Here is a 26,796-nt window from a genome sequence, read left to right on the forward strand (position 1 = left end):
TGGGGGTTCTCTTCAGGTGTCAACTCCGAATCGGTTTCAGAACTCCAGCACAAAATCGGACTCGACAGGATTTTCCCTCGGCAAAGGAACAGAAACGGACTCGGAGTTTCACCCAAGGAGAACTAGTGCTGTGTGCTACCGTACAATTTTCAGAAGCAAGAGAATTCATGAATTTCATATATGCAGAGGTGCAGTCGTCAATTCTAGGCTAATTGTCGTTGAAGAACCGAGAATTTTGACACAGAAGAGTGTGCTAAATCACAGAGAACGTTGGCACATACATTTAGGAACAGAGGCGTAAACATATGCAAATACAAGTAAATGCATGCGTTTTTACAAGGAATCCTGAAGAAAATTTTGTGATTTTTCTCTATTTTTTTACCTTGCTCTTTGTCACATCCTGAAATTTTTAGATTTCATGATGTGATTAAAAGGAATAATTAAACAAAAATTTTCTCATAATTTTAAAAAGATTTCCAACTATTTTTCTTGATAGGAAATCTAGTATGGGAGAAACAATTGATCGTTTTTGAATTAAATAAAATGTTTCTGTGTGTGTTGCATTCATGCCGATGCATCTTGAAAAAGGTTTTAAAATGCGCTTAGATTGCGAATAGATTCTTCTTAGAATTTTTCCAGATTTTTCTAGAATTTATTCTCATTTTTCTAGAACTTAATCAAAATTTTGGAGGGTTCTACAAGTCTTTCCAGGAGCTCCAAGTATTTTATTTAGGTTCCTCATTTCTCAAATAACCTCCAGTTATTTTTCTAATTTTTTTTGAAGTTTTTGAGTATTTTTCGCGAGTTAATTACTATTTTAGGATTTTATGAAATTGTTTTCAAATCTGAAATTAATTCCTAAAATTAGAAAAAGGATGAAAATAAATCTAGACTCCAACCCGACCAATATATACTTTTCGGTGATCTCCTTGATATCCTCGTTCCAACACCGCAAACCCCACCTCATTTTGACAACTCCCACAGTTCAACGCCGAACATACGGATGTGTTAAACTCTAGCGAACTTTCTGACGAGAACTCCGGCGAACTTTCTGGCGAGAAAATCCGGTGAAACCATCAATCCTCGGCTAAAGGCGAACGCACCAACACATTCATCTCATCGTCCTTGTTCCGTTTTTGCCATTCATGCGCGAGTTCAGGGTTCATCTCCAGCGATCTCCCTTTTCCCTATGTTCCTGTGCGACCATGGCCATGGTTGAGCTCCTGCTCGCCCTCGCCCTACGCGCCACCGCCCGACCGCGCTGCTGCCAGCCGTTGCTGCGCGCCGCCGCCGAGCGCCCCCTTTTGTCGACCCGGGCGCCGCCGGCGAGTGGATAGTGTCGGCCGAAGGAAGAAGAAAGACGCTTTTGTGTTTTACCCCCAAAGAAAACTGGAATCCTGAGATCCAGTCCAATCTATTTAAGCCCTCGGTTTTTGTAGATAGGCCCCTGGAAGTTTAGTTTTCTCGTAGTTAAACCCTTTATCTTGTGTAGGCTATATCTTTCACGTTTTAGCTCCGTTTCTATCCATTCAAGTTGCGTTAGATTTATAACAACATAAATTACACGTTAGTGGTGATATTTTCCATCATGCAGGTCTTTAAAAATAATAATATTAATTTGATTATACCTATTTGAATGCCTTTTCTTAATGAGAATTTAAGTAGGGTTTACATTGGTTTTTCATAATCACTAATGCTAGCTATTTAATTGAGTTTTCTGAATCAAATTAATGTAGACTTGTAGCTCGGCTTTTCTTAATCAAACTTAATTTTATTAATGTTCAGCATTGAATCAACTTTTCTAAAAAGTTGATTAGGTTTTTATACCGGCTTTTATAAATAAATATTAACTTGAATAATGCCAATGGAAATATGTTTTCCATAACAATTTGACCGACTTGAATCATAAAATATACGTTTAGATATTTCACATAGTTTAGCTTTCCTAAAGTTAAGTGAGTGATTGGTGTAATTTATATATGAACATTTATAAATAAAACTTGACTAGGTTTTTACCTCGGTCTTTGCTAATAAAGTATAATTTACATTAATTCCAACTGAGGGTATTAACTTTCTGAAATATCTTTTACGTATGTTTTTCTAATTAAAATAGACCTAGCATATAGTCTTTGGTGCTATCATAAATGAAAATCGTTCGATAGCCGTTCTTGATCAGCTTTAGCTCTGTATCTCTTCTGAAGATCTAGTCTTCTGTAAAGCTGTAGATCTTTCCAGTTCCAGTTCCAGCTTAGATCCAGTTTCTTTTATAAATCTAACCAAGCCTTTCCTTTTCAAAGCACGATTTTTGCGCTTAGTGAGCTCAATAGTTTATCTTAGAGTTTCTATTCTGCCTACTAGTCTGATCATGCTTGTGTCTGTTTCTCTTACAATCCTATGTCCAGTTCATAGCTGTCCTATATCCTAGTTGTCTCTTTGTGAGTCAGCTATGTTCTTTATGGCCAAACCTTTCGCAGCCATCTTGTTAGTTGTTTATTTGCTGACTAGTTCAGTTTAGCTTTGACTAGTTTGTTATCCTTGCAACCTAGTTGCTCTCATTGTAGACTAGTCTTTCCTAAACCATAGTTTAAGCTTTTCTTCTACTCTCTAGAATAGTTTATTTTTGTTGTTCTAGTTCGTTTCACCTTAACTTATGCGTGAGCTTGACTAATTCTTATTCAATTACCTTTCTAAATAAAAATTGATTAGGTTCTATCCCGGTTTTCATAAACTAAATTTAAATGGTTAATTCTTATTTATAACCAGCTTTTCTAAATAAAAGATATCTAATGTTATAGATGGGTTTTCATAAATAAAGTTGATATGCTTAATAATATTATAAATGTCTTTTCCACATTAACATGTTTAGTTGAACCCGAAATACAAAGTTATTCGATTAGATATCTTATACATGCTCTGAGTTTCTAAAGTTAATTGTTAAATTGGCATAACTTGTGCTTGAATATTTACAAATAAAATATGATTAAGTTTATCATATTTTTAATGATTAGATATATAAGTTGCTTAATTCCAAATAGGGTATTTCTCTGAAATAACCTATATGCATGTTTTATTTAATTAAAAAGGATCAAGTGTATAGTCTTTTTATTCCCTCTTATAATTCAAACCTATCAATAGCTTTGTCTTTTCAACCATAGTTGTCTTTAGTGTTTCTTGCTCTTTTGTCCTTTAGTAAGCTCTTTTCCTTTTATTTTGGTGTATTGTTCTTAGTTGTACTTGTTTGTTTGTTTGTACGTTTGTGCCAATTATTGCTTCGAGTAGAAGGATTGTTGTTCGCAAGATTTGAAGATTAAGAGTTTCAAGAGACCAAGAGCTGAACAGCAGTAAGAGTAACTTTTCGTTGGAGAAAGGCAAGTGTCCCTAACCACCTTTCTATCTATACTTATTTATAATATCCTGATAATGTTAATTGAAACGTGGAGAACCACCCAGGAAAATAGTGCAACCACAAGAACTATATGGCTCTAGTCTTGGCTAATTAATTAGAGACTCTAGTTTGGGGTAATCTTACCGAAAGGGCAAGAGGGGGGACTGAGTCATTGTATAACTCGGTCCTCTTGGAAAGTGGGCTTTGCTAAGACACTATGCCTATTAGGGAGGTTTATGTACACCAGACACCGAAACCTTTGTAAAGACCTTGTAGTGTCCCTATGCAGTCACACCTCGGTAGTGTGATGAGTGCCTGATTAGCACAGTATAGTTGGGTCCAAAGTTCTTCTGAACTTTTACATGACTTGTGGGTAAAGATGTACAACTTCTGCAGAGTGTAAAACTGATATATCAGCCGTGCTCAAGGTCAGGAGTGGCCTGGACCTCATATGATTAATAAACTTGAAGATGGACTTAAATCGTTATTTTAGTTATTTTTTGTGACCTTGCTGAGTACCAGCCGTAAGTGTACTCACCCTTGCTTACTTCTGCTCAGAAGAGGAAGGTGTGTGAAGCTTTTCTGAAGATGATGCTGAGTTCTACGCGTACGCAACCCCTAGTCGATTGCCTGTGAAATTTGGAGCCTTCGTTGGATTAAGCTGTATATCTTTGATAGACTCGTAAGTTTTTATTTATATTCCTTTACATGATACTGTTACTGTTATTCACTAATGATGTTACTATATGTATGAATCTAGATCCTGGCATACATATAGGTAGCACTTGGTTTTGTTTTAAAACCGAGTGTGACACTCTTGAGAAACCTAGTCTAACTAGTTTCATTCCTCAGTTTCCCGTTGTGAGCTGATCTCATAGAAATAGACTTTTTTGAGGGCTCATAGAAATAGACTTATGATACACCTAGGTGCATATAGATAAAATTTATAAGTTTTTGAGCTCGTTATCTCTAGTTTTGCTATTTTTCCTCGAAGTCTCCACAGCATATTTGAAAGAAAATGGAAAGGCCAATTTTAAACCCACCAGGTCCATTATTAAATTAGCCAGACCGGTTTTTGTGGTGTTCTTGGTGTTGCTTCAAACTTGTTTCAATTGTTTGGGTCCGCTCTGATATTTTGAGTTCAATGATTGTTAGAAGAGAGATGTGTTAGATTAAAAATGGGATATTGGCCAAGTCACTCTTTCGTCAAAGAAATTTTTTGTCGCCTCACATTCACCTCCACTCTGGTCACCATTTTAGTCCTTCACACTTCCATGCGTAAAAATCAATTCCAACCATTTTGAACTTTTATTAGGTGTAAAAAAACCCAACCGGTACTTCATTTATTTCAACAACAATGAGAATTGCCTAGGGGTTGTCGCATGAAGAATGAAACAATCAGCTAGACCATGATGAGGCCAACAAGCAAGAGCGACACCATGGTGACATGCACAAAGCTGAGGTTAGCTGAAGACCCTGGCGCAGCCCTGATGGTGAAGGGGTTAACGTGCAGATCGTGACGCCTGACGGCGTGCCGGGCGGGGCCGGCGCCGGTGACATCTTGGTGCAATTGTATAATTAGCTTCATTTCATCCAAAAACTTCATGTCAAGAGTTACTGTCATGCTCAATTTTAAATGCATAAACAGATGATAAATTACATGTGCATTAGGATCAAGTTCCACACATGTAACACCTTCAGTAAATACCATAAATAGAGCCAAAGCGTAAAGAGAGTATTAAATTTATTACATGACCGAAAGTCTTTAAATTGAATAGCAAAATGAGTCTCAATTCTAGCAGCGAAACTCCAACGATGATGATGACTCCACATGCAGTTTACTAGTGGCACATGTACGCATACAAATCCACGAAGTCTTCAGGAACCTCCTCAAAGTAGTCTTGGTTTGAGCAGCGGTTTTAGCAAGGGTGAGTACACTTATGGTTGGTACTCAGCAAGCGTGAGGAATGTGTATGTAGCGAACATGGCCTTGATGAGCTCAAGCAAGAAGTGCAATGGCTGGCTCATGGGAAAATTGGCAAAGTTGAAGAGCAAGGACAAGGCGGACAATGTACAAGCTTCTCAAGACAAGAAGAGCAACGTCCAACCTTGTCAAGATAACCGTGATCACATGGTGAAGAACCTTGAGAAGGGAGCAACCGTGACTTGCTTCAAGTGTCATGAAGAAGGCCACAAGTCCTACCAATGCTCTCAAGTGAAGAAGATGAGAAAAGATGAGAACAAAAATATGAACTTCACCATCAAGAGCTCCCTCATCTACACTAAGCCCAACTGCGAGAACAAGGCCAAGAGCAACACCTACGTCATTAAGAGGAAGACCAATGGCAAGGTGATTGCACATAAGGTTGGGAAGATGAAGAAGGAGTGGGGTTGGAACCGACCCATTTGGGTGCCCAAGGAAGTGATCACCAACATGAAAGGGCCTCAAAAGGTTCGGGTTCCAAAAGACACGTGAAGTCCATGATCGGCTAAGGGGGATTTGGAGGCTTAGCTCACAAGAAGATGATGGTTCAAGTCTAAGAAGCCAAGCTCACGACATTGGACATATATGCCCAAGTCCCCTGGAGATATGCATTGCTTAATCTTCCAAGTGGTCTTCTTCTCAAACCCCTCTTCTTATGAGCTACCTCCATGCATGATATGTTCTAAGCTTCCTAGTATTTCATGCCGTTTAGTTGTGCACTTTTTTTCACACCATCATGTTGTGCACACACATAGGGGGAGCTTCGCTAATGTCATGCTAGTTTCATGAATTATGTATCCATCCTAGTCATTTTTTAAGTGGTATCTTCATTGGTACCATCACATGTGGATCATGGTTCATGAAGCTATCTCCCTAGGCTACTAATGATTTCCTTTGAGCTATGTTTGCAAGGTCTTGTAGGCTTATAAATGGAAGAGGTTGCCTTTTTGGCGATTTGATTCCAAAGGGGGAGAAATGTGGAATCAAAGCAAGAGCCAATGGAAGAACCTATGCGTAAACATACATACGGGGAGAAATACAAGAAAAAGGGAGAAGTACATCAAGGGGGAGTCATATGAAGATGTTCAAAGGCGGAGGTTGGGTGATGGTAAGCATCCAAGCAAGTGTAAGTGGTTCAATTGGTCAATTTTTGCAAAATTATGCTTGCTTTTAGTGTGTTGTCATAAATCACCAAAAAATAGGGAGATTGTAGCAAACATGGCCTTGATAAGTCATTTGTTCATGATTTTGGTGATTCAATGACAATATGGTCATTAGGACTAACAAAGTGTTCAGAACATGTTGTGAAGGTATTCTAGGTCCCAAGGAAGCAACCACAATCAAAGTGAAGAAAACGAAGGAAATAGGCACCATCGGATGTTCTGATGGTCCCCAAGAAGGTGTCAGAGTAATTGCTACGCTGCAAAGAAGACCAGGCAGAGTCAACCATCGGATGTTCCGATGGTCACTTTTAGTGTCGGACGAATTCTGAGGGACAGGCTTGGAAGGAGGAAATCCAATAGCATCGGATGATCAGATGGCAGGCCAAGGGAAGCGTCGGATGAAGTAAATTTACTTCACAAACTTCCAGATAGGTTTTGGGGAAAAAACCGTTCAGCAGTGGATGAAACAACGGTATCATCAGATGAAGCGTCGGATGAATTTTGGATGTGTTAGTAAAGAACTTAGGCACCGGGAGGTCAACGGCTAGTTGAACCGGATGTTCCGATGCAGGCCAAAAATAGACCATTGGAACATCGGATGGTACCCTTTTTTCACTAGCCATTGGAGCAGCAGCTCTTTAAGCCCTTGGATCTATTTATACCCCCACCACTCACACATTTGGAGTTGCTGAAGTGTACATGGATGCATTGAAGACCAAGACTCATCAAGAACACATCCATGCCACCAAAAGTGCTTAAGTGATCCATCAAAGGCTTAGCACAAGCTTAGAAGAGTGATTAGTGCTAGGATAGGTCTAGACAGGAGTGAGTGCAAGGTGTGCTGACCTTGTGATCAGGTTCTAGAGTGAACCACCGCTGTACAAGAGGTGTTCTGGCACCTTGGAGCCTTGGTGGCTCGCCAGCAAGTATTCGACCCTCCGGCTTGGTGTGGAGCGGCGTCGACGACCTTGTGCGAGACACGTGGAGACCCCTATCCTTCATGGAGAAGCTCCTTAGTGAAGGCGACATCAATGTGACTGAGGGACTTGGCGTGATCCTTTGTGGCCGAGCCTTTGTGGCAAGTCAAGTAGCACCTTGGGAGAGACTTGGTGCCCAGGAAGAAATATTCTTGTGTGAGTGCTTTTACAATATGGACTAGTTGTGTCTTAGTGCCTACCAATACCACGGGATAAATCCTTGTGTCAAGAGTTTGCTTCCCCTCATCCCCTTCTTACGTTTCCGCAGTTCATAATTGCAACTTGTGTGCCTTTAGTTTCCTAGAGTAGTATCTTGATAGGATTGGCTATAGGTTGCAAAATTTGTTTTAGGATGAGGGTTTCACACTAGATCAATTATAGATTGCACATTTAGATAGCATGATCTAGTTTATGTTTTGTTAAATCTAGTGGAAGCCATAGGTTTAGTTTTTAAGTTGCCTAATTCACACCCTCCCCCTCTTAGGCTATGAGCACCGATTCCATTTAGTGTAGTGTAAGGCTATGCATGGGATAGGCTAAGGTTTAACAGCATGTCAGCATTTTAATTGGTTGGTCAAGTTTTATTAGCAATTACTAAGTATACCCACATTAAGCATGAACATAAATAAATAAAACAGCAACAAATAACATCAATTTAATTCAACTTCTGTTAAAATTAATCAATTGATGGTCCAGACCGCTCTAACCATAAGCACGGCTGATCGATCAGTTTTAGACACTCTGCAGAGGTTGTACATCTTTACCCACAAGTCGTGTTTCCCCATATCGCCCGAGGTAACTAGCCTCTTAAACACTTCCAAGGTGAGTGGCTATGGATTCACTACGAGAACTTTACAAAGATTCCCTAGTAGATAACAGCTCGCTAAGGATTCAGGTCGAAGCAAAGCATAAACCTCTCTCAATCTGCGAAGCTACCATCGACCAGATCTGTTCAAGGGCCGGTTATACTACATCAACGCCTCCCTTATTGCCCTTTCGGTAAGATTATCACCCACTAGAGTTTCGAATTAATTAGCCAAGCCAAATCCATATAGCCTTGTGGTTGCACTGTTTTCCTAGGTGGTCGCTCCATGTTCCAATTACATGATGTTCTTGTATTAAGTGAAAGGTATAGCATAAGTAAAACAAGTTTAATCATTGGTTCATTAAAATCACCATATCCAAGTTGAGCAACTAAGCAAGTACTACCCAACATAAAGTAAAACCCAGGTAGGTGGTCGCTCCATGTTCCAATTACATGATGCTCTTGTATTAAGTGAAAGGTATAGCATAAGTAAAACAAGTTTAATCATTGGTTCATTAAAATCACCATATCCAAGTTGAGCAACTAAGCAAGTACTACCCAACATAAAGTAAAACCTAGGTGAACAAGGCATAGGGATTCAAATTGTGATCAAGGACAACACTTGCCTTCCTGAATGTGCTCTTGCTGCTCAAAGCATTCGGAAGCTTGATCTTCGAATCCCTCGAACTGTGATCTTTCTACTCGCATCAAATAAGTACGTACAAACACACAAAAGAATAAAATAAGAAAATAATACACCAAAAAGTAGCAATAGAGAAAAACAATATCATAAAACTATTCTATGCATTAAGACGAACACATGAGCGAAAGAATCACTCAACACGGATTTAAAATACTAAAGATAAAATTCTAATAAATTTATTAAATTGCAAAGTTGAAAATTTGGGTGTTACAGTTGCCCTAGGCCCATTGCCTTTCCTACATGTATGATTGTATCAGTAATACAGGCATCTTCAGCAACTAGCCAATTCCCAGCTGGTTGCTGCAAAACCAATCTAGTGACAAAGCTGTCCCTCGTGAAAGCACTAATTGTGCAAAAATAAAGAGTTCCTGAGCTGCTGTGAAGTAGAAAAAGGATTCTAGAACTGTTTGTACGGCTCTATCTCTCGAAAAAAAAGTGTGCCTGAAGGAGAAAATATTTGAGGGAAGCAACTTGACTCACTATATATGAAAACTTTGAACTGTTCGTGTTTCCAAAAATAAAAGCTTTGAACTGTTCGTTTTCACGACCTTTTATGAACACCATCGGCAGGTTCGTTTATACGGCAAATAGTTCACCGCAGGCTCTTCAACTTACTACATGATTATAAAATATATGAAAGATCAAACACATCTCAAATATATCCTCACTAAACTCTAGGCACAAGGAAAAGGGGTTGAGGCTCCTCCAAGTGCCAACTGCAAGCAGGTTGCTCAAACGTAGAAGCAGTAAATCTCTGAAATCAAGACAAATTATTACATGGATATTTAGTAACAACTATGACCAATAACTTATTTTTGAAGAACTTTAACCCTTACAATAATAGAAGACAAAGCTTATCTAATATAACTAAAATTTATTCCAGACCTAGTTACTCTTAACAATGCTTACGCATGACAACTCCACGGATCCAAAATATATTTTGTCATCTTGTCCTTCCACCATCTCTGTTGGCCTGACATCCTTTGGACCCCTCATCTGTTGCAGCTTCTCGCCTTGAGAGCCGATCCTAGACATTAATAAGATAAAGCTTATGTGATGTACCTAAAATCTATCCTAGACCTAGCTACTCTTGACGATGCTCACATAGGACAACTCTACGGACCCAAGATATATTTTGCCGTCCTCTCGTTCGACCACCTCTGTTGGCCTGACATCCTTCGGACCCGTCATCTCTTGCAGCTTCTCGCCTTGAGAGCCGATCCTAATAGCGACCAAGTGACTGTCCTTTCCAAACGGGAGCTCATACTTCTCACGGTGCAGCGCCACCCAATACCCTCCCTTTCCATCGGGTCTCACATTATCCGGGTATCCCTGCAGGTCGGTAAATAGCTCAGATGTACCGGCCTTAGGCCCTCTGATCCAGTACCTCATTAGCTTGCATGGTCCCGTGAGAGCGACGATGAGGTGACTCCTGTCGGCACTGATGGCGATGCCATTAGGATAGGTCACGCCGGACTGAAGCACGGTGACCTTGTTAGTCCGTCGGTTGTATCTCATGATCCGTCCCGTGGAGTCTCCTGACGAGGTCACCATCTGATGCTATGCCCGCGTGTACGTCGTGCTACTATCGGTGAAGTAGACGTCGCCGGTGACCTGATCAACATCCACCCCGTTGGTGAAGCGCAGCGGCGCACCGCCGGCCTCAGTGGCAAGCACGGTCGCCTCCCCACCGTTCGGCCCGACGCGCATCAACCCCATGTATGCGTCCGCGATGTATAGGTTGCCGGAGTTGTTGTGGAACCGAAGGCCCAGCGGCCGGCCGCAGGAGCTCTCCCTGGCGACGGCCGGGAGCTCAGACGTCACGCCGCAGTCGTTCTTGGTGTAGCTCGGGCTGTAGGCGAACGTCGTCCACCCGGCGCCCTCGCCGGCATACTTGAGCACGCGGCCGTCGGAGATGCTGACGTAGGGCCCGGCGCCGTGGCGGTCGAACGCGACGCTCTCGGGGCCGATGAGCCCGTCGGGCAGTTCCAGGCGCTGGGTGTTGGTGGCGTCGATGGCCTCGGCTACGGCGGCCGAGGGCAGGACCAGTAGGACGGCGAACAGGATCGTCGCGAGCTGAGGCAGCTTCGACGCCCTCCGCCCCATGGTCGTCGCGGTGGTTCTGTCTTGCTGTTGTTGGCTGTTGACGCTACTTCTGTTGTTTGGCTTTGATGGAAAGGGCGTACCCTCCGTCTGGCGTTTTATTTGGCGGCTCCTTCAGGCTTCAGGTGATAAATCCGACTCGGCTTCAGCGCTCAGCACAGAGAAGGACTGTATCGGATTCTCCCTCGGCAAGGGAATAGAAACGGACTCCGAATCCGAACCAGTTCCCGTATAAAAGAAGTACTATGTTACATGCAATTTTCATAAGCAGTAGAATTCATGAATTTCGAATATGCTACATACCGAAGCTTAAAAGAGAAAATGGCTGGGCGTGCACACACCAAGAAAAAGCGGCTTACAATATTTTTTTACGGCAGCCATGCAGCAGCCCCAACCCCGCATAGTGGACCTCAATTGGAACCTTCTTCGCCTCAACCAGCATGATCTGTCATTTCTAGACTCACCGTTCTCCGAAGAGGAAATCAATCATTCAATCCTTAGCATGCCAGGGGATAAAAGCACCTGGTCCGGACGGGTTTACGGGGTTATTCCTAAAATCATGCTGGAGCACCATAAAACAGGATGTAATGGCAGCAGTAAACGCATTCTACGGTCTCCGATGCAACAGCCTCCAGCTAATTAACACAACTACCATCATACTCATCCTGAAGAAAGAGGGGGCGAACACCGTGTAGGACTTCAGGCTTATAAGCCTCATTCACTCATTCATCAAGATCATCACGAAGGCTATGGCACTGAGATTGCAACCCCACATGAATGCAATTGTCTCCAAATGCCAAAGCGCGTTTATTAAGATGCGGAGTATCCATGACAACTTTATGACAGTGCGAAGTACGGCAAGAAGATATCGTAGAAACAAAGTGCCGGCTATTTTCCTCAAATTGGACATCGCTAAAGCCTTCGACTCCATACGATGGGACTACCTTCTCCTACTTCACCGTCACTTGGGATTCCCTGCGCGCTGGTGCGATTGGACTGCGGCCATTCTGTTTACTTCTTCCTCACGCGTCCTCCTAAATGGAGTCCCGAACCCACCAATAAAACATGGCCGTGGGTTGAGGCAAGGTGACCCATTATCACCGCTGCTATTCGTTATAGCGATCGATCCCCAACAAAGAATCCTGCAATTAGGGACAAATATGAACATCCTTACCAGACTACGTGGAAGGGCGCCCACATGCCGTATTTCGATGTACGCGGACGATGCGACATTATTCATAGCACCAAGAAAAGAGGAAATTGATGCACTAACTAACATCTTGGAAAATTTCGGGGAAGCAACATGTCTCAAAACAAACTTCCACAAATCGACTATCGTCCCTATCTGTTGCGAAGGCATGCAATTGGACGCGGTACTGGAAAATCTACCGGCGAGGAGGGGAGCCTTTCCAATCAAATACCTTGGGCTACCACTATCCACACTAAGACTGAAAGCTGTAGATTTCCAACCCTTGTTAGACAAGGTCGTGGCCAAGTTAAATAGTTGGAGTGGTAGAAACATGACGATAGCTGGCAGACTCACTTTGGTCAAATCGGTACTAACTGCTCAGCCGGTTTACTTACTGTCGGCCCTCAAAGCGCCCAAAGAGATATTGAAGATTATCGATGCTAAGCGAAGGAAATTCCTATCGGCGGGGATGGAGCTGCTCACAGGTGGGAAATGCAAAGTGAATTGGACACGATCTGCAAGGCCTAGGAGGGGAGGAGGACTAGGTGTGTTACACCTTGGAAAATTCTTCTGGGCCTTGCGGTTACGGTGGCTCTGGCAGGACTGGATGAATGATGGACCTTCCTGGGAGAGCCAGGACATCCCTTGCTCCCAAACAGACCGCAAACTCTTTGCGGCGGCAACTAAGATCACAGTGGGAGATGGCAACAAGACTTCCTTCTGGGACAGTGGCTGGGTAAGTGGACAAAGGCCAAGGGACATTGCGCCAAATCTATATCATATCTCCAGAAGGAAGAACAGGACACTATATGATGCAGTCACAAATCGCACGTGGATAAGAGATTTAAACCTTCTTCATTAAGGATTTACCGCCACATATTTCATTGAGTACTACCGACTATGGGTTGAGACCAACCGCCTACACCTTATGCCAGGCATCCCGGACACCATCACATCGAAATTCACGCCGAATGGGAAATATAGCACACAATCGGCATACAGAGTACAATTCATAGGATCCATGACAACTAATCTCGAGAACCTAATCTGGAAAACATGGGCGCCACCAAAATGCAAATTCTTTAGCTGGTTGGCCGTGCAAGATAGAATTTGGACAGCGGACAGACTCCAGCGTCGGGGATGGACCAGTAACCCAACCTGCCCCCTTTGCAGCACAGCGTAGGAGACAGGGTATCACCTTTTCGCCGACTGCAGTTTCACACGGCTAATCTGGATGGAAATTAACACATGGACGCAATGCCCTAATATTGATCCAAGCCGCTGGGATAGGCACGACTCCATACATAATTGGTGGACAGCTATGCTGGCTAGCCCGATGGCCGAGGGAAACGGGGGGAAAGGGTTGCGGACCCTCATTATCCTCGTTCTTTGGGAGATCTGGCTAGAGAGAAATCGGAGGGTCTTCCAACGTAAAGACAAGACGGTTACCAAGATAACCGACAGCATCAAGAACCAAGCTGCGATGTGGGTCGCTGCGGGAGCTAAACACTTGGGGGACTTTCTCTCAGGTTGAGTGTTCCGTTTTGTACTAGTTGTCATAGTGGAGTTCTGCCTCCCTGTTTCGGGGATGCGAGTGTACAGCTTGTATAGTACGTTTGTATACGGCTCGTCAGGCTTTTCCTCTCTTTTAATATAGCAGCAGCTCTCCTGCTGGCTCGTTTCAAAAAAAAAATATGCTAACATGAAGTCTTCTAGGTTTCTAGCCGAGCGAAGAGACGAATTTGATCACGTATAATGTTAGTCCAAAAATACTTTCAATAACCAGCTGGTGCCGCGGGCACAGAGACAACCAGTATCATTGCCACCTTTTTTGTGCGCCAATTGCATAGTGGACCTCCAACTAGTATGAAATTTCTATTTTTCAACCTTCATTTCAGAACGGGCAGCTAAAATGTCAAAACCATTTCGCGCAAATGCCACATGGAATAAAAATTGGAAGGGATCTGCTGAGTTGTTGGAGGTGTTTTTATAATACCCATCACATGATTGGGCATAAGCACCAGGTAACACTATAGAAAAAGGAATTACAGCATATAACAAAATGCATTGACCAAAGTCAAACTCTAGAAGTGTTGCATCCTAGGCCCGAGGCAACCTCCAACTAATGACACTCGAGGAAAAGTTATGCACCCCTCTCTCAATAGAACTGACCTTTCATCTACCCCTTTTATCCCGGTTAACATTAGGCCCGTGACTAAAGTGGGAGCTTTAGTCCCAGATGTAAATACCAATCGGGACTAAAGCCCCCCTTTAGTCCTGATTGTAATGGTCGAAAAAAATGCACCGACGCCGCCCTCGTTTTATCCCGGTTGGAAGCTCCAACCGGGACAAAATATCCCCCCTTTTGTCCCGGTTGGAGTTACAAACCGGGACAAAAGAGTTAGTCCCAATTGGTAATTCCAACAGGGACAAAAGGGTGTGTCTTTTTAGGCGACTTTTGGTTGGTTTTGGCTTGCCACCATGGGCCATGCTCAGGAGATAGATATTTTGCCTGGACGGGCTATTGTGTGTGTGCACCTGATAAAGGAGTTTCTTTGATGAAATTCGAGTAGAAATCGCGATTGTGGTCTTCAATTATCTCTGATCCAGATTGTGACTTGAATAAGGTTGCTTGATAAACCAAAGCCATGTCTTGGAGTCCAAATGGAAATTGACTCGAAGTTTGATTCGGTTTGAGCGATGGCCTATTTGCCTGCTTGTGGGAGCCAGTCCGAGTTATTGTAGAGTCCGAGTTGTACTCGAGCTCGCTGTTTGTCAGATTAAAAATTTTGTTGAATTTCTCGACAAAATCCTCCGTAGCTTGTCGACGAAGGGTGACGTCAAGTTGCTTCTTCTCCGGGGCCTCTGTGATGTAGCAATGGAAACTTCCATCACCATTGGAATTGCAGACCCAGGAGCCGAAGATGAAAGTCGTGCCGGCTTCGAACGCGATCATAGGCTTGATGATGACTTGATCCATCGAACTCGTGTGGAGGATTTTGGCGACTTCCCCTACCTGGCACGCCAGCTATCGGTGTTTTAACCCGGCAACTTGCCTAGGGAGTACCCAAGGTAGAGTTTTTGGTTAGTGGGTGTCACCGAAATCAAGAGCTCGATGGTGTACGTAGGCACGCGATTTTGACAGGTTCGGGCCACTAGATCGCGTAATACCCTACGTCCTGTATGTTGTTTGCTTGTATTCGATTGAACCTATCTTGAGGGGGTCCCTACCCTCCCTTATATACCGGGGGAGTAGGATTACAGGGTAGTTGTCATACAGGAGTACTAGTCGGATTAGACAAGAGGGTTCTACTCTAACTCAGAGGAGTAGTTTCCATGTCTTCGACTAATCCCCTGGAGTCCATGTAGACTACGCCACCCTGTACCATAGTCTCCATGTCTTGATACGATTCGGTGCACGTCTCCTGGTGTGGGTCCGTACAAGTCTTCTAGTGGGCCCATAGGTGTATGGCCGACACATGGCAGTACTCAAGTACATTCGAAGACCCAATCCGATGAAGTACTCAAAAGGAGCACCACAAACTAGTTGGAGACATCTACAAAAGTACTCGGGACTGCTACATTTGACTAAAAAGTACTCAGGGGCTTGTCGACCATACATCTATAGGCTCACCGAGAGACTTGGACAGTCCTAGATATGGGGCTGTATACCGAGATGTGTCAGACATGGAGACTACAGTGCAGGATGGTGTGGTCTATGTGGAGGACAAGAACTAGTCGAGGATTAGGAAACTACTCATAGCAATTAGAGTAGGACTCTCTAGTCAAATCCAATTAGCAGGGCTGAGCCCAGGCAGATGCGACCTGTGCAATCGCACAGGGCCTCCAAATTCTGGGGGCCCACCAGAGCAGGGCACAGGAGACCGTAGACCTATAGTCCGTCAGGCCACGGCACGGGCGCACGGCAAGTCTGTCCATCCGCTGATCCGCCGATCCACATTCCAGTTCCACGGGTGATGGGTCACGGGACTCCAGGCATCATGGGACTCCAGGATAGGGCGGGCGGTGTGAAATCAATTGGCTGGGACAGCGGGACTCCAGGCAAGCATCAGGCAACCAAGCATCAGGGTCAGGCCAGGGCGTCGGCTCCAAGCGTCACCGCCAAGTTGGTCACCGCCGGGCGTTGACTCACCACGACCCACGTCAGGCACTCAGGCGCAGATTGTTTTTCACCGGCTAATTGCTTTTCGCTCGCCAACCGATTGCTTTGTGAATTGTGATCGATCGAGTCTCCAGGTGTACTAATAATTTCATCCAGTTAATTTTCAATATTTTAATCAATGTTGATGGGTGATAACTAATGACTAATATAATATTGATCCATCTAGGTGTTCAATTATCTTTATTCTGGTTCTGGATTATCTAGTGTTCCAAGGTTCTAGTCATGTCTTCTACAAACCGGTCTAGAAAGTATGAATCTGGTTACCAAAAGCGTAAGAAAAAACAAAGAATAGAGGATTTAACTCAATCTGAAAAGGGGGCTATGGATAAATTTGTTAGAAAAGAGTCACAAGTGTCCACCGATAATCGATAATCAGTCACTTGGTCAGGGACAAGGAACTGCACTTGATAATGATGACAATGATTCTAGAGATGGTCAAATAGAGTCAGAAAATATTGTTGGGGTCGAGAAAGTTCTTATCGATAACACAACATTGAAATGGATAACAATGCTAATAACATTGAAATGGATATTTGATCCTAGATATTGGGATTCCCTTGATGATAAACAAATTGATATTTTAGCACAAAAGGACCCTAGAAGAGATTTATCAATTCAGAAAGGTCCTAAGGATAGATATTCTAGAAGGTTTTCTACATTATTCTATACAAGAATTTTATCAAATGGAGAGCACTGTGATAGGGATTAGCTTGTCTACTCTAAGGAATTTGATAGGATCTTTTGCTTTGGTTGTAAATTATTTACAAAAGGCCATCGAAAAGGTTAGTTGGCAAATGAGGGGTTTAATGATTGGAGACATCTTGCTAATAGACTTAAAGAGCATGAGACAAGTGCAGATCATGTATCGAGTATGACAACTTGGTATGAGTTGCGTAGTAGATTGCAAAAGGATCAAACTATTGATAAAGCCGCTCAACGAAAACTCAAGAAAGAAGAGGACCATTGGAGAAAAGTTTTGTTTGGAATTGTTAGCATTGTTAAATTTCTTGCCAAGCATAATCTAGCTTTTCGTGGGACTAATAGCAGACTATATGAAGATAGCAATGGGAATTTCTTGGGATTGGTAGAGATGTTGGTTGAATTTGACCCAATTATTCAAGAAAATGTTCGTTGTATTACAAGTGAGGAAAGTCAATCTCATTATCTTGATTTTAAGATTCAAAATGAGTTGATACACTTGCTTGCTTTTGCTATTAAGTCTGAAATTATTAAGAAAATAAAGAGTGTAAAGTACTTCTATGTCATACTTGATTGTACTCCTAATGCAAGCCACCAAGAACAAATGTCCTTAATTATAAGATATGTTGACTCATCTTCAAGTGATGTTCGCATAGAAGAATCCTTTCTAGGATTTTTGGATGTCAATGATACAACTGGGCAAGGAATTTTTGATGTGCTAGAGAATGAACTAAAGCTCCTTGGTCTTGATATAGATGATGTGAGAGGACAAGGTTATGACAATGGGTCAAATATGAAAGGAAAACATAAAGGGGTAAAAAAGAAATTTTTGGATGTAAATCCTCGTGCTTTCTATTCTACTTGTGGTTGCCATAGCCTTAATTTAACACTTTGTGATATGGGTAAGACTTGTGGTAAAGCTAAGGACTTCTTTGGAATCATCCAGCGCATCTATACATCTTTTGCTAATTCTACTAAGAAATGGCAGATTCTGAAAGATAACATATCAGGATTGACTCTCAAGTCAGTATCAGCTACACATTGGGAGAGTCGTGTTGAAAGTGTTAAAGCTATTAGATTTCAGTGCACAGACATTCGAGAGGCTCTACTTCAGGTACCCAATATTGTTGTATTGATATTTGATAATGATGTACTTATTTTGGCTATCTCCAACTATAACACATATTTTCTTCCTTTCAATTTCAGGTATCTGATGTTGATAATGATCCAAAAACAAACAATGAGGCTAAGGGCTTGGAAACAATGAACTTGGAGAGTATGAATTTATAGTGGCAATATTAATTTGGTATGAGGTATTATATGTCGTTAATTTAGTAAGCAAACACTTGCAAGCAAAGGATATGCTTATTGATGTTGCTATTGAGAAAGTGGAAGGGCTGATTTCTTTCTTCAAGGGTTATAGGGAAACTCGTTTCTTAGAAGCATTAGAGATTGCCAAAGGAATTGCACTTGAGATGGATATTGGTACAACGTTTCATAAAAGAAGAGAAATTAAAAGAAAGAGACATTTTGATGATAACCTAGATGACACAAATGCTACTACACAGTCTGCAGAGGACCTATTTAGAATTAACTATTTTGTACCTATTGTTGATCAACCAATTTCCTCACTTACATCAAGATTTGCACAATATCAGAGTTACCAAAAAAAATTTTGGTTTCTTATTTACCTCTGAAACGTTACAGTCATTGGATGACATGAGTTTGAAATCTTCTTGTGTTAATCTTGGGGCTGTCCTTACAAAAGATGGAAAATCTGATGTTGATGCTAATGATTTGTATGTGGAGTTGAAGTTTCTTCAAGGTTTCATTCTTCAAGGTTTTTCCAATGCAAGTATTGCATATAGAGTTCTATTGACCATTCCTGTGACCGCTGCATGGGCAGAGCGAAGCTTTTCTAAATTGAAACTATTGAAGTCATATTTGTGTTCGAGAATGACACAACAAAGACTTAATGATTTGGCCACAATAGCACTTGAGAGTGAAGTGCTAGAGAAGATTGCTTATGAGCGTATCATTGAAGATTTCATTTCAAGGAACACTAAAAGAATGAAGCACTTCGAGTAAAGATTATGAAAGCAAGAGTCGAATAGGTACGGTTTTTGATAAATCTTATTGTGATATATATCATATATCTTATTTGTAGTCCTATTTTTTTAGGGAGGTAGGCCTCATTTTAGAGTTTGGCACAGGGTCTCAATTTTTAACAGCTTGGACCTGCCAATTAGTATTCTTGTAAACAACCGACTTGTAACCCTGCCTCCGGCAATATAAGGCGAGGCAGGGATCCCCTCCAAACAAGTCTAACCAATACAATCCAACCAACACACAGGACGTAGGGTATTATGCGACATAAGCAACCCGAACCTGTCTAAATCGTGTGTTCAAGTTCACCTTCGAGTTCTTGATCTTGGCGAGCTCCACGCATAAAACACTACCTCGGGTACCCCCTCGATAGGTTGCTGGGTCTAAACACCGACAGTATGTACAAGGTACCTATTTTAGTGTTGTCAGGCTTGACATGTTTGTTCTTCCTCTATGGTGTAAACATCAACATAATTGACAGGCACGACATCAGGTTCCAAGAATGCCTTTAGTCGCTGTCCATTCACAAAATTTTGATCTCCTTTGACATCCATAATCGTTACCACTCCAATAGGTGATACAGAATGAACCACGCATGGTCTGTCCCACTAGCTCATCAATTTTCCTTTACCAAAGAGTTTGATTCTAGAGTTTGAACAGTAGCACTTTGTCTCCTTCTTTGAATTCTTTCTTGTAAAGCCATTTATCAAACTACCTCTTTATTCTTTCCTTATAAATGCTTGCACTGTGGTAAGTTTTAAGTCTCGTCTCTTCTAATTCACTTATTTGAATTCTTCTTTTTACTCTTGCAGCATCAACATCAAGGTCTATTTCCTTTATAGCCCAATAATCTTTATGTTCGAGTTCAACAGGAAGGTGGCATGTTTTTCCATAGACGAATTGATATGGGGTCATACCTATAGGTGTTTTGTGAGCCGTCCTGTATGCCCATAATGCTCCATCTAACCTCTTTGACCAATCCTTTCATCCTTTGATCACCGTCTTCTTTAGGATATCCTTCAGTTGTTTATTTGAAGTTTCTGGTTATCCATTTGTTTGAGGATGATAGGTTTATTAGAAGTTTCTAGTTATCCATTTGTTTGAGGATGATAGGCTGTAGATACTCTATGTTCAATCACCAATTTTGATAGACATTTGCAAAAATCTTTTCGTGTGAAATGTGATCATCCATCCCTGATCAAAATTCTTGGCACTCCATACCTAGGAAATATTATAGTCTTAATCATGTGAATTGATTCTTCTGTTGATGCCTTCCGACATGGAATAGCTTCTACCCATTTAGACATATAATCAACCATGACCAAGATGTGCTCATACCCATGCGAGTTTAAGAATGGTCCCATGAAATCTATACCCCAACGTCAAATAAATCCACCTACAAGTTGTAGTTCAATAGCATAGAATTTCTAGCTAAAATATTTCTTGTTCTTTGGCATTCCAGGCAAGTAGCAATGAATCTCTTTGCATCTTCATGCATCTTTGGCCAATAAAATCTACTTGCCCAGACTTTTTCTTGAGTTTTAAAGTATCCATAACGTCCTCCATATTCTGATGAATGATATTTTCAAAGTACCACCTCCCTCTTCTCTTGGAATGCATCTTCTTAATACTCCATCTACTCCATATCTATATAGGTAAGGTGCAGACCAATAGTATTTCTTGCTTTCAGCAACCACTTTTCTCCTTTCATTCCTTTGTAAGTGATTCAAGGGAGCTCTTTTTGTTGCTCTAATAATATCATTCAATCCATGTATCCTTGTCGAGGATTCTATATAGATGATCATCCCTCATGCGATCTTCAATAGGCTCTTTTCCATCATCTTGTTGATACATTCTCGACAAATGGTTAGCCACCACATTTTTTGATCCCTTTTTATCTCTGACCTCCACATCAAATTCTTGTAGCAGCAATATCCAGCGAATCAGACATGGTTTAGCATCTTTCTTGCACAAAAGATATTTAATCATAGCGTGGTCGGTGTACACAATCACCTTGGAGTTCACAATATAAGATCTGAATTTTTCAAAAGCGAACACTACCGCAAGAAATTCTTTCTCCATAGTTGTCTAATTTATTTGAACCTCACTTAAAGTCTTGCTAGCATAGTAAATTACATGTACCTTTCCTTCTTTTCTTTGTCCAAGGACTGCCCCAACAACATAATCACTTGCATCGCATATTATTTCGAAAGTAGATTCCAATCTGGAGGCTGAATGATGGGCACACTGATGAGCGATTGTTTTAAAGTTTTGAAAGCTTGGAGGCGGTTTTTATCAAACTCGAAATTGACATCCTTTTACAGGAGTAGTGTCAATGGTTTGGTGATCTTCAAAAAATCCTTAATGAATCTCTTGTTAAATCCAGCATGTCCAAGAAAGCTTCCCAATGACTTGATATCTGTGGGCGGAGGCAACTTTTCCATAGTTTTAATTTTTGCTTTATCAACCTCTATCCCTCTTTCTAAGATTACATGCCAAAGTACTATTCCTTGTTTTCCCATAAAGTGGCACTTCTCCCAGTTTAGGACGAGATGAAGTTATCCACATTGCTTAAGAACTTTATCAAGATTTTCCAGATAGTTGTCGAAACTTGTACCATGAACTGAAAAATCATCCATAAATACCTCCATGATATCTTCAATGAAATCCGAAAATATAGCCATCATGTAGTGTTGAAAAGATGCAGGTGCATTGCACAATCCACAAAGCATCCTTCTATAAGTGAAATTTCCATATGGACAAGTGAACGTGGTCTTATGCTAATCATCTGGGTGTATAGGAATCTGAAAGAGCCCAGAATATGTATAATGATAGCAAAAGTGAGAATGCTTTGCTAATCTTTCGAGCATTTCATAAATGAAAGGCAAAGGGAAGTGATCCTTCCTAGTTGCCTTTATTCAGCTTCTGGTAGTCGATACACATCCTCCACCTTGTCACCATTCTTTGAGGGATCAGTTCATTCTTCTCGTTTGTCATGACAACAAGTCCTCCTTTCTTAGTTACACAATGCACTGGGCTCAACCATTCACTGTGTGGTACTGGATAAATAATCCCAACATTAAGCAATTTGATTACCTCCTTCTTTACCACGTCGCGCATAGCATGGCTTAGTCTTCCTTGGCCCTCCACAGCTGGCTTATGTTGATCTTCTAACTGTATCTGGTAAGTGCACAAGGCTGGACTGATTCCTTTTAAGTCTTTGATTGTGTACCCAATCACTTTTTGATGTCTTTTCAATAAATTCAACAACTTAGTTTCTTCTTTGCTTAACTCATCGCTAACAATGACTGGATACGTATTGTTATTCCCCAAATATTCATATTTTAATCCCTTGGGTAACAGCTTCTGCTCAACATCTAGTGCTTCTGGTTCTTATTGCACCAATTCTCCAATTAATATCTTTGAATTTTCCTTCCCCCAGAGTTTCATATTGAGGTGACAATGCTTCAGTTGCTTCTCCCAATTCGTTATCTTGGTCATCCTCATTATTTTCCATTGCTCTTAGTAAAGGATCCCTGGAACTTTCAGCAAAGTATACACTTTCTACCTTCTTGTTATTAGGAGATGGATGCAAATTTTTTCGAGATGCAGGCAAAAAATCATAAGTATATTTGGCACCATCAAGATTAATTGTTACTTTTCCTTCTCCCGCATCAAGCATAGCATTTACCAACTTAAGAAAAGGTCTGCCAAGGATTATACCATCATGTTTAACATGGCAAGCATCAATAACAAAGAAATCAATTGGTATAGATTTATTTGAGATATTAACTTTTAGATTTCTAAGCACACCCAAAGGTTCGGTTGTTCTACCATCTCCCATGATCAATTTAATTGGTGTTGGAGCAAGTTGCAAAGTCTTACTAAAAACTTTATCATAAAGTTTCAAAGACATGACACTTACATGTGCTCAAATATCACAAAGTGCTTTGTTGATAATCTTCCCATTGATTATGCAGTCGATATGCGCTGTAGGCAAATGTGCTCCCTCATGTTGATTGATCACAATTGCGTATATTTGCGCTAGGCTGGTGAAAGGTGATGCTTCAGGTTTTACTCCCATGACTCTTTTTACTTCAGCAACAAATTTTGGGTCTACTTCTTCGCTGAAAACTAGTTGTTTCCTTATCAAGCACATACCCAGTGTGTTTCTCTGGTGGAAAATCCGTGTCTATGGCACTGGTTGACCCCTTTTGATTTGGATATGGCCTATATTTATCAAATATCTCGTTGAAATCGATAGGAACCCAATCCGTTTGTTCAAACTTCCGCAGGGGTTTTGCATTTGCCAAGCTTTGAGCTTCTGATGTTTCTAGTTTATCGTCTTTGATTCACTGGGTAGGTTCCTCCTTTATGTGTGCTGGTTCTTCTTCTTTTTGCACCACAGGTTCTTCCTTCTCTTCCTTCTGGACTTCTTTTCTGAAAATTCCAGCAAGTATATGTCCGTGATTTCCTTACTTTTGTACCCCAGCTTGATAGTTATCCCATTCTCTGTTTACGGCTGCTCCTCTGATGATTTTCTGTAGAAGTTGTATAGCCTCCCTGAGTATCTTTTCCATAAGGTCTCCTCCTGCACACATTTGAACAAATTCCTGGTATTTTTGGGTTAGTAAAAAATAAAATGTATGCAACAATACATCACCTGAGAATCCAAGCTTAGGTCCTTATTCGAGTAGTCTGTTAAATATGTCCCAAGCTTGATCTATTCCTTCATCTTCTCCTTGCATGAACATGATCATTTCCTTCCAAAGGTTCTAAAGTTTGCTAATAGAGAAAAATCTCCCACAAAATTTTGTCATTAGTGTCTCCCAATTCCGCTTCGCGTCGAAAGAAGCTTCTACATACCATCGTCTTGCTTCACTTGCAAGTGAAAACGGGAATAGATTCCACCTGAACCAAGCTAGCAGAATTCCTTCTTATTGTAGCGTATTGCATAGCATCATGAATCGCTCAATGTGTCTATATGGATTATCAGTCTCCACTCCTTGGAAAGGATTGCTTCCAGCCATGTCAATTATTCCTTTATCCAAGATGTACTCCTTGACTGCAAGCACTGAGTTAAATTTCTGCATGTCGAATTGATCAGTTAATGGAATTCAATAGTCCCTCAGTGACTTTTCTCCTTCCTCCTTGTAGTGATCAATCAGAGCCATCTAGACACCAAAAATAAAAGGTTTTCTTTTCTAGAGAAAAAGTTAGATGTTAGAGGATACAAAAATTCATACAAAGTTAAACGTAGCAAAACTGACTTGTTCCCCGGCAATGGTGCTAGGAAAGCTTGTTGACGGCAGTTACCACGTCAATTTATGAACCGCAAACATACGGATCAGTTGTACTCTTTCCGAAGACTATCCCCCAAGGTTTACCAATCCGTGGAACAAGTGGATTTGCACGCTTAACTAAGCACTAATCTATGTAACCAAAGGTTCTTTGTATATGATAAAATTGATCTAACAAAAGAACTAGTGACTTAGATTAAACCAGATAGAGAGCATGGATGTAGACAAGATAGATAAAATGCTTGTCCTAGGGATCTAGGATCACTTGTAGATGTAATCACCATGCATCAAAGAATTAGATCTAAGTGTTATCATGAGTGGATGTGAACCATGCCCAACACCTTCCCTCTCGCACGTTGTCACTACACGAGGGTACTCAAATATTGAACGATAAGAACACGGCTTGATGATCATTCTAGGTAAGCAAATAAGCAACCCAAAGTGCTGGCTTTCTTTGATGACCCATGTCCAAATATCCATTAAACTCTTTAGCAAACCCTCTTGATTATGTCGTATTTCATGTCATAATGCAATATACTTCAAAATACAACACATATACAATAATGGATTATTTCAGGTGCCAAATGGCGGGTTAGTATAAAATTAGGCATGAAAATACTAGTTAAATGACACTAAAAGTGTGTCGATAACAAACGTCAACACCTAGCTTGCTGAAAATGGGGACTTGACTAATAAGAGGTTAGTTGCATTCGTGAAACATTGCTAAGGGCCTAACCAAACAACTAAAAATTGACTGCTCTCCGGAGGGTCAGGCAACCAAACAAACCCATATGGATCGGACTATATCCTAGTGGAATAACGACGAGCTACTTTACATTCGCTACCATGCATGGGCCCTTTTAAGGCCGCAGAACGTGCTTTGGTCCTGACGCGGTTTTTCAACGTGGAGACGTTAGACGGAGGAATAATCGGCGCTTTACAGGAACACGCCTCAGAAACGACTCATGATCATCTAAAGGTACAGAATATCCTTGCTGATATCAGATTGCATGAGCCTTTTTTATATATAGAATATCACATGGATTAATTATGTCCTCTCGACAGAGACTGAGGGCCTCACCAATCATCATCTAAATGATAGTTTAAACCAAAGGGTTTGTTTAGGCCTGTTAAAGCTGCCAGGGTTGCTCGGATATCTATGCGGTGCTAATGACCAGTTGCCCACCACAAGCAACTATTTATACAGCCACCTAACAAAGGGTTCTGCCGCACTAATATCAACATCGAAACAAAGGTTTATAAGTTTATTAGTTTGGCGGTCACACAATTTTTTAATCTTTTTTCTTATTCTGCCACCACACACGTGGCTCGTTATCTACGAGTACATTGCGAGCAACTCCAAGAGTACATGAAAAAATTCTAAAAACTATGTATTGGGGATTCTTCTAAAAAAATTTCCTCCAAAAACATATCAATCCACAGTAGATCGCTAATAAATTGCCCCTAATATTTCAAAACAGGCCACGTCATCGTATTGGGTCCATCAGGAGGGACGTGCGGGCGTGCGGGAATTAGGATTGGGGGAGGACCGCCAACACTAAAATAGACGTGGTGGCAGGCTGTTTTTAGCATTGCTAAAAAGTTGGGGAAGGTTTTGGTGGACTGTTGGAGTTCATTTTTTCTCTTTTTCTCCCTAAAAAGGATATTGGGGGTAAAATTAGCGGTCTTTTAAAGTTGCTCTTACCATAAAAAATAGTACCACTTAAAATCTTATAATAAGTTTAGAAAAATACTAGTACCATACAAAATTGTGGACTTAATTAGTGCTAATTGCAGGGTGCAGGGATGCCGTCTTCCGTTTGCATGACTCCTTGAACCGATTTTTTGGATTGTTTGGATCACTTTGTGGAAACACGTTTCCATGAACCTGTTTTCACATAAAGAACTCTAAATCTTTGTTTGGATAACCTAACAGAATCCGGTACTTGGAAAATGAGTTTCCCAAAAATCAGAAAAAGGTGTTTTAATGAAAACACACTGCTACAGAAGTCCCTATCACCGCTGGCCCAAAAATGGCATCCGTCAATTTTGGACATTGCTGGCAAACGGTCGGTGGTGATGGGCATAGCTCCGTTCCTCCGAGGTAATCTCGGGGGTGTTTGGTTTGCATAAGCAGCTAAAATAACCAACTTTTAGTAAAAAAACCAAACACCCTTATTTATTGGAGCTAAAGTTGGA

The 26,796-nt window shown here is 41.3% G+C and overlaps 2 pseudogenes; one reads left to right on the forward strand and one right to left on the reverse strand.

The window, feature by feature from the left end:
- Positions 1 to 10,071: 10,071 nt before the first annotated feature.
- LOC117859583 (protein STRICTOSIDINE SYNTHASE-LIKE 10-like) lies at positions 10,072 to 11,194 on the reverse strand (annotated as a pseudogene).
- A 1,584-nt stretch (positions 11,195 to 12,778) lies between these two features.
- LOC117861688 (uncharacterized) lies at positions 12,779 to 19,279 on the forward strand (annotated as a pseudogene).
- The last annotated feature ends 7,517 nt before the right edge of the window (positions 19,280 to 26,796 follow it).

The sequence above is a fragment of the Setaria viridis genome, chromosome 6, assembly GCF_005286985.2.
Source record: "Setaria viridis chromosome 6, Setaria_viridis_v4.0, whole genome shotgun sequence".
Taxonomy (NCBI): domain Eukaryota; kingdom Viridiplantae; phylum Streptophyta; class Magnoliopsida; order Poales; family Poaceae; genus Setaria; species Setaria viridis.